The sequence below is a fragment of the Symphodus melops genome, assembly GCF_947650265.1.
Source record: "Symphodus melops genome assembly, chromosome: 1".
Lineage (NCBI taxonomy): Eukaryota > Metazoa > Chordata > Actinopteri > Labriformes > Labridae > Symphodus > Symphodus melops.
Genome location: NC_136691.1, coordinates 37,793,616 through 37,802,900, shown reverse-complemented (window position 1 = coordinate 37,802,900; position 9,285 = coordinate 37,793,616).

The following is a 9,285-nucleotide window of genomic DNA, read 5'->3' as shown; positions in this document are numbered from 1 at the left end:
TAGATAGATAGATAGATAGATAGATAGATAGATAGATAGATAGATAGATAGATAGATAGATAGATAGATAGATAGATAGATAGATAGATAGTATTGCACAGCTGTGATCTCTGGTGTGCATGGTTTCTTGAAAGCTGTGATCACTCTGTAAAACATCATGTAGTCTAAACGCAGGTCATTGCTCGTTTTGCAATATTTAGGGGCTGGTGATTATTTAAGGGTCTGCATGCCACATCTGACAACTAATGTGCATCACTGCATGCTCACCTCCTGCACCCATCCCCTCATTCGTCTGGCTGCAGAGACTGAGGGCTTGGTGACAGGGACTGAATCAGTATCTAGGGAGAAAAAGGGGATCACATCTGGACCACAGACCGAGCGAGAGGAAGAGCAGGAGGAGGGAGAGGAGGAGGGTAGGAACACAGACTCAGTTGAATGAATCATTGCCCTAACACACGCACACTCATGCATCCACACACAGTCACCCCATCTACCCTTCCCCAAAGCATGTTGCACCCTGCAGCACCCACTCCCATACAGCTGCCGACCCCCCTTCTAAAACACACTGACACAGTCATAGTAGCAATGCATTCGATTCACAGGGAAGCTCAGACAGCCACTCACAGACTGTGTATCCAATTTCATTTTCATCTCATATTCTTGGGTTATAACATCCATTTAACTCAACAATGGAAACTCTATTGAAGGACCACATTAACACTCCTTTCATTAGCATTGAAATTTGCATTTACGCTTGTTTGAAAATTTCTGATCAATTTAAAGGAGCGCCCTGCAGTCATGTTTGCCCTGTTGTAAATATCAACTCCCAACTAATGGCATTTACAATGACATTTTTAACACTCTGCTTTTCTTCACAGATGCCATTAATGTTTCTTGTAATGCCCAGCGTGCTGTGATGCCTCCTTAGAAGAACTTTGCCCCTCAGCTTATTTTCCTGTATGTTTTTTTTTTTTTTACCATTGACACTCACATAGACACAGTCAGGCAGTCAATGGAGCTCCAGTGTGATGTGGTGATTGTGCTGGTCAATGTGCTACTCTGTGTGACTGCATGCCCCCAAGACTGAGGCTGAGTCTAGACACGAGTCAGCCAAGCCGCCCTGCTGACCTATATCCTACAGTTACACTAAGTGAGGGACATAGAGAAACACAGGGAGAGAGAGAGAGAGAGAGAGAGAGGGAATAGAGAGCGGGATGGGGGGGGGGATGAGAAGAGAGGATGCAGAAAGTGAAAGGCTGCCATAAAGTAAGAGAGCAAATTGAGAGAAGGGGGAAGAGACGGGAACGAGAGACAGAGAGCGAGTGAACAAGCAGACAGGAAAGAGGGGGATGGAGACAGGAAAAGTGAGGGAGCGATGCTGCTATGGATAATTCAGAATGAGTTAAAAGGGGGAAGGGATAGGAGGGGAGGAGAGATTGTAAGTGGCAGCCACTGAAGCAAAGAGAGAGTGCTGGCTACGTACAGTATGTAAAGCAAAAGAAAGAGAGGAGAGCGCTGAAAGACTCCCAAGAGGAGGACGACAGAGACATTAAATTATCCCTTTAATATCACAGAACAGCACAGAGGACATACATCAAACTTCCATCACGATTCCATCATCCAAACCGCGTTATTGGATTGCAGTTATTGCAAGTTAATTCTTACATGTTTTATGTAAATACCAATAATGTTTGAAGTTTGTGATTAAATGTTTTAGTAGGGTTCAGTCTCTAGTCAGGAGGACAGTCATGAATTAACCATTAATAAACTTCTAAACTCAGCAGTGTGACTATATTACCTGCAATTCTATTGTTCGGCTTTCAAAAGAGTTAGCTGTTCATAAGAATTTCAACAAGTCATGACCTATGCACAATTTGAATCAGTCAACGTATGCCGTGCCTAAAACTATGCTTATATTTGTGCATGAAGGATTCATAGTGATTGGATTGTGTCAGGAATCATGATTGTGTCATTAAAAGAGTATACAATGACACAGCAATTACAAGTAAACAATCTGTTACAGCATTGAAATTGTAGATATCTGTCTTCTGATGTCAGGGCTCTGTCATATTTGCGGTCTGAAGGTTTAAGAAATTAATCAGCGTCAGTGTTGAAATTAGCAAAGTTTCTGACAAAAATGTTCAAGTTTTAGTATCATATTTCAAATATGATCAGTTATATTATGAATACAGAAACCTATTATTTAAGGCTCAGCAGCCATCATTTGTTAAGGTTTGTACACATCCAGACTCACTAAGGCCGCTCTGTAACAACTTAGTGTTTACCATCTCAACCATAAACCTCAATGGACAAATCATCATCTGTGTCTTTCCAATTTTTTCTTTCTCTTTTCCCCATTACTCTTCCTCCCATGTATGAGAGAATGAATAGGCCCAGACAGAAGAGGACAAAGACTAAACATGTTTTTCTCTCTTTTCTTCTGCGCATTGAGAGGATGAGCTGGACTGTACTAATAGTCTTTGTGTGTGTGAATGGGACAGAGGGCTTTTTGTGTGTGTGTTCCAGACAGCGGCGCATAAGGCAGGACTTAAGTAGATGTTCACCAAAGCGTACGTAATACCAGAGAAATATCAACTAATCCCTACACTCTTCTACCCTGTACCCCTCCCTTAACATCCATTCTTCTCTTCTTCCTACTCATCAGCATCATCACCATCATGCTACCATGTTGCTACATCGACTTTCAATCCATTACTCAATGCATGTGACTAAATTTTACGATAAGGAAGTCCGTAAATCCAATTTCAGACATGCAATCATGAAAAACTGCACTGCACTCTCTCTCACTCACAGATGCACACAAACACACACTCACTCACACACAAACTCACAAACTCTATGGGGGATTGTTGTTGTTTCTTAATCCTGGTGGATTAACAGACTAACAGACTCATTTTACCTCAGACCAAACAAAGAGAGATGTCAAATCATCCATCAATGCTAAAGGTGATGATCGTATTAACATGATGAAGCTGAATGGATTTGAGAACATGTTTTTTTTTTTTTTTCTTTTCTTATGGGGGGTGGGAGGTAGTGGGAATTTGCTGAAGCCCCCTACATAAAGTGAAGAATAAGAGGTTAAAATTCCCCTGCTGGAAAGGGCAAGCATACATAAACATACATATTTTCTCCTTCGTCTGCTTAAATCAATATTTTGTGTTCTTTCATTCACATCTCACCACAGCATTAAAACATGCACCAGCACTCTGATTGCATAGGAAGTCATTAGCCAATGTGCTAACTCCAATATTCTCACAGTGCTGTGAATGTAAACTGCTTAAAGACGTAATCGTATAGGCTCTGAGGGAAACGCAATGTTCTGTCAAACAGTGCTGCTGCAGAGTGTCCGCTAATCCACATGCTAGACTCCAGATTAACGAGAGGGGATGGGGATGTAGGCAAGGGAGGGTTAAAAACATGTCGCCTGGACCCACCCCCACTTCATCATCACCACACACACACACACACAATCACTACCCCTCCCTTCAGATTATAGTGCTTAGTGCTGCCCCTGTGTGACAGACAGTAAGAGGATCTCTGGGTGGCGTCCCCCAGGGCTCCGTTATTGGTCTTCTGAAGAAGCCCCCCCAGACTGAACACCTACAGATAGGGTGGGGGCCAAAGGTCAAGGGGTAAGGGTGGTAAAGTCTATGAGATGAGGTGGTTATGAAAGATACATCTGTTTGTTTTGATGAAAGGGATTACCATAAATCAAGCTATTGCTGCCTCAAGAGAATAAGAAAGAAGAAAGCTTAAAATTCACAAAAGCAAAACATTTAAGGATAATGAGAACTGCAATCTGCTTGACATTAAATTACTTAAAATAACAATTCTGAAAGTACCAATGAATAATTTCTAATTACTTTTACAATGATTTTATCACTGAATTCAGACAGGGTTTCGAGGGTCTTCTTTAATAAAAAGCCTATGTCCAGAAATGTCTCCTTTAAAGCTGACTCTACTTTCACAAACTCTCGGGGAATATTTAATAAAGACACTGATTGGCAAAGCCGTTGCCTAGCATCCCTTGGTTTGTATCATTGCAAATCACTTCAGAAAAATCAACATAACTATCCAGTAGCCCTGAACATGAAAGCCTACCACAGTCCCAGTTTGCAATGTTCTCCCTTTTTTAATGTCAACGTTTATTAAGCTCTACCAAAGAAATCAATGACGGCTAAATTATTTTGAGAGAGTGCCTCGGGCTATAGAGGAATATTTGATATGCCTAGTGAAAAAGTGTATTCATATTAAGAGGAACAAGGAGAGAGGAGAAAGGGGAAATGACTGACTCAAAGTAAAACTAGATTTAATATCTTAATGGCTTTGTGTAAAAAAAAAAAAAAAACAGATAATAGAGAAATCCAATTAAAATCCAATGATTGGCACTGTGAGGTAGAGACATGAATCTGTTTGTCTGAACCACTGGCTCTATATAAAGCTTTGATTAGATGATGCTCATAATAGTACCAGCCAGACTAATAGGTTGTATATTTTTAACTCTGATATACCACAGGCTCTAAGCACTTAACACAGATGTAAAACACTGTGATGTAAAATAAAAATAAAAAAAAAGGTTTGGACAAAGAGGCTGAATACAAATAATAGAGCAACTTAATACAGGACGACATGAAGATTTTGATTTGCATGACCACATAAAATTATACTGAGCCATGTTCAGAGATTGGGTGTGTGTGTGGTTGGTAAGAGCTTCCCCTAATGCCTCTCAAGGTGACTTGGCCTTCCTCCTTCAGGGCTTTCCTTTCAATTCTTTTTGGGATTGGAATTATGATGAAGTAATTTTTCTGCAGAAATTGCCTATGTCACTTGTGGTATCTCACGGCAAATTTCTCAAGTGTATTTTCAATCTCTCTCTTTCTCTTTCTCTCACTCTCTGTCCTTGTCTATCCATCTCTCATCTCAACCACTTTAGCTTTTTTTTTTTCTCATTCTCTGAGCCCTTACTTGACATGTCAATGTGTCATTGTCACATTACACAGAGGCAATATGTGAAACAATTTGGCACATGATTGGGAGGGAAAAACCGCCCGTCTTTGAGGTGCACAGACACTGTCATGTATATATTCTAAATACATATATATATATAATGCAGAAAAGGACACGTGTATAGACACCCTCAAAGTCCCAGACACATGTGCTCAAACCCCCCCCCCCCCCCCCCCCCCCCCCCCCACACACACACACACGCTTAAAGCTTCAGAGTGAAATATCACCTGCTTGTTTCAGGGGAAAATAAGAGGCAGTGAGGAACATGTCGTCAGATTGGAGAGGGAGATTCCTCAGAGACCTGTGGCCTAATTTCTTATTTTCAAGAGGAAACTTATCTAATTATATATAAGTTAACTTCCTAGTGGTCGATTCAAGGGCAGCGCTGACTGATATGAATGAACAGCCTTAAAAGAAACAAGGCTATCACATCCCGCTGTCTTCATGCTGGTTGTTTTCCCTCTTACTTCAACACACACTCACTTCTCTCCTCTGCACTCTTCACACACACAATAGTATCTTAACCACTGTGTTTTCTTTTTGTTGAGACAGTGTGAATATTCATGTGTGTGATGGTGTACTTTGCTTATGATGATTAGGAAATTTGGTTGTAGTTCTGCTCTTATTTGCTCTGATTAAATTACAGTTTTTTATACTTTATTATTTAAAAATCAAATGTGAAAATAATTCAAAGTCACTTGTTTTGTGTGTTTATTCATACTCAACCCACATAGATTATGGGGTTTTATTTACTTATGTCCTGTCATTTTCACTTATATGATGCAGATTAATGCAGTAAGGTACTTTGAACTCTAATCAGATCGTCTACTCTATAGGGGGTAACTGTAGTGAAAGTGTGAAGTGTCTGCTGTTGGAATATTATTTCACAGCAGGCAGTGAGATGACAATTAGCAACATTTTCTTTACTACACCTTGCTTGACTCGCCAAGTGTTTTACTTTATATGTTAGCATGAATAGGGGTGTGTAAATGTTATTCAAAATGTGTTTAAACTAAATGTATTTATAAAGATAGCAGATAGTTACACTGATAATCAATAGCAATGTATGAAATATTCAAGTTGTCATGATAAGGGCATCACTTTTACCTGTTAAAGTAACAATTGTCTCTGACAGCATTTCCCCTATATTGCTATTACTTAATCATAATTACATTAATAACTTAAAGACAGCGCTTGTGTGGTTAAAGTGTTTTTACCAGATCGTGTCTGTAACATTTTCTGGAGCAAATGAAGCATGACTCCAGTGTTCGTTTTTTTTTTTTTTTTTTAATGCAACATCTTAAACAGGGTGATGTGTCCTTTCACTATAGCTCACTGTTTCACAATGATTTGAGCAGATGCAGTCTTCGAGTAAATATTCATTTCATAGCATATCAGTTTAATTCAATTTATGAGCTTGCTAAACCAGAACCAAAAAGGTAGAAGTTTTTAACCAGAATATTTCCATTGAGACAATCTCTCTGGACAAGGGGTCCTGGCAAAGATTGTAGCATAAAATGGCAATCATAGAATAGAAAACCGAGCGGTAACAAGCTGAAATTTTCAATCAGGTGATATATTTTCAGCATTTAGTATTAAAGGTACACTATGGAGTTCTTGGTAGAAAAAAATAAGTTGGAGAAATGTACCGATTCTGTGGCATATGTTCATAACTCTTAATGCGAACTGTTTGAAAATCTCTATTGAGTTCAGAAAATATAACATACAATTGTTTCCAACGTTCACATTTCACTACCAAATCTACATCGCGCACCTTTAACACAGCTGGATAAACTTTTCTTTATCCTGATTTAAAATCTTCAAAGCTGATCAAATGTGTTGCTATAGAGCTAAAGCCTTAAAGGCAATTTTACCAAAGACAGAATCAGTTTCTGGAATGGCATACATTATGTTCCCGTGAGACTGAAGGTTACAGCTACCTCGAGCTTTAGGAGTCATTAGGCAGCTCGTGTAGTACTGGCTCATTCAGAAAAATATAAAAATGTCCCATCTTTCTATTGGAAAGGAAAGACAAACCCATCAACTCATGAGACCCAGTCATGGGCACAGAAAGTCAAACAGAAGACACATATTAAGGCAGCATGATACACTAAGTCCAACTTTCTCAGTGACAATGACACAAACAAATCACTGTTGTAGATCACTGATTATGACATCGCTTGAATGACCTTATGAAAAAGGTGTGCTATTAGACTAAAGCTGCGACTTGATGTGTAGACGCTAAGTACGAGTGTGCTATCCTATGCTATGCTAACATTTCTGTGAACATCACTATGCCAAAAATCCCACACAAAAAATGCTTAAAAAACATGATCAGTTATAATTATGTGAAAATACATGTTGGTTAACATTTGATCATTGACCATCTTGGGCAAATTAAAATTCTGGCCTCATGGTGCTGCACATGGCAATGCTACGAGATAACCAAAGTCATTACAATTTATCCTCTGGGCACAATGAATGGCTGTGCCAATTTTCATGGCAATCTATCCAACAGCTGTTGATGTATTTCAGACTGTACCAAAGAGGTGAAAGGGCCAACAGATCGACATTAAAATCCCTACAGCTATGCCACCAGCATGACAAACAAGAAAAGAGGGAAGTAAGGAAGTTAGATAGAAACGTAAAAATGAAGTGAAAAAAGAATGACAAATTACAGAAGTGAAGACAATCAGAATGAAATTGGCAAACCTTCAAGGGCTGTCAGTCTGACAGGTGGACAAAAAGACACAGAGATGTAGCAGGAGATGAGGCAGCCAATAGGAACAGACAGTGAAACATAAAGGCAGAAGGACCTAAGATCCCATCTCGGCCGGAGTGCTGCTTCTACATCTCCAAGTTCAGCGGCCCTCAGGCATGGCCCGGTCTGCTTCTCCAGCTCCCTTCCTCCCTCTTACCACCATATGGACGGAGCAGACTACACTGCAGTATATTTCATCAAACACAGCCTCCATCTTTCCCACTTTTTCCCCTCTCTCGAAAGACGATGCACATATTTGGTCATGTTTAAAGTAATTTCTTTGCTATCTCTGAGGCTCTGGGAGAACAGTGACTATTTGGCATTGAGGGGTAATCCGTCTTAATATAGTCCCCAGCCCACAGATGGATTGAAGTCCATGTAGCATACAGATCACATAAGGACACATTTTTACTACTTTGACAAAATGAAATTGAGCCTTGATTGTATTTTGAAAAGCTAACGACCCCTTCTCTTTCATTTTCACCCCCCCCCCCCCCCCCCCCCCGCCCCCGCCTGTATGTCTTTCACTGTCTCCTCTTTTCTTCTGTCTGCCCATCTCCAAGAAGCATTTCTTCATCCTGACCAGTCTGGGATTTTATCACGCTTGCTTTGGTCATTACATCACAATTATGGAGTGTGTTGGTAGAAGAGAAATAAGAGATAGGGGGAAAAGGAAGAGTGGAAAAAAGCGACAGATGAAATGTAGGTCAGTGGAGATGTGCTTGGGGCAGTTTCTCTCTCTGTTTCTCTCTGTGTCTCTCCCTCCCTGGGCCACAGCTAAAGAGGCTAAAAGAGACCGGGGGTGAAAGTGCCTCTTGTCCACACCTGCCCCTCTCCTCTTCTTCACACAGAAGCTCTGACGATGTTTCTCTCTCAGAAAATGGTTTTACTGACAGACGCTGAACGATGGGTAATAAAAAAGCTGTGATGTCATGATGTGATCAGTTTTTGCATTATACTTTCATTTACCATAAAGCAGCAAAGATCAGCATAGGCAGAGTTTGTTATTGGTATTGGTTTAGTACCTTTTTGCTCAGTTAGTCAGGGTCTAAACCTTAAATCACCCCTGTGTTTAAAAACAGAGGACACTGCAGGACAGTAACACTATGAAAAAGACTGAAGACTAAGATGTCTGTTGAACCTTAAAAAACACTATTTGGGTTCAATTATATGACTAAGATTTCCCATAGACGGTGAAGTAATAGACTGCAACTAGACTGAATAACTGGACGTCCCCTTTTAGTCTTAAAAATGCTGTTTTTTGCTCTATAAGAATGTTAAGATGTCAAACTATTTTTATTTTTGCAAGAAAAAAAAAGTTTGAACTAAACTTGATTTTTCATTTTTGAGGTTCTTCAAGAAGTGTTTTTACATTTGGGAAACTATTTACAGGCCACTGCCATCTTTTCAGCTATACACACATTTACCTTTGAATGATGATTAATGGCAGTTTCTGTAATGTAGATGTTTTGGCTTAACTAAAATTTGACTATTTA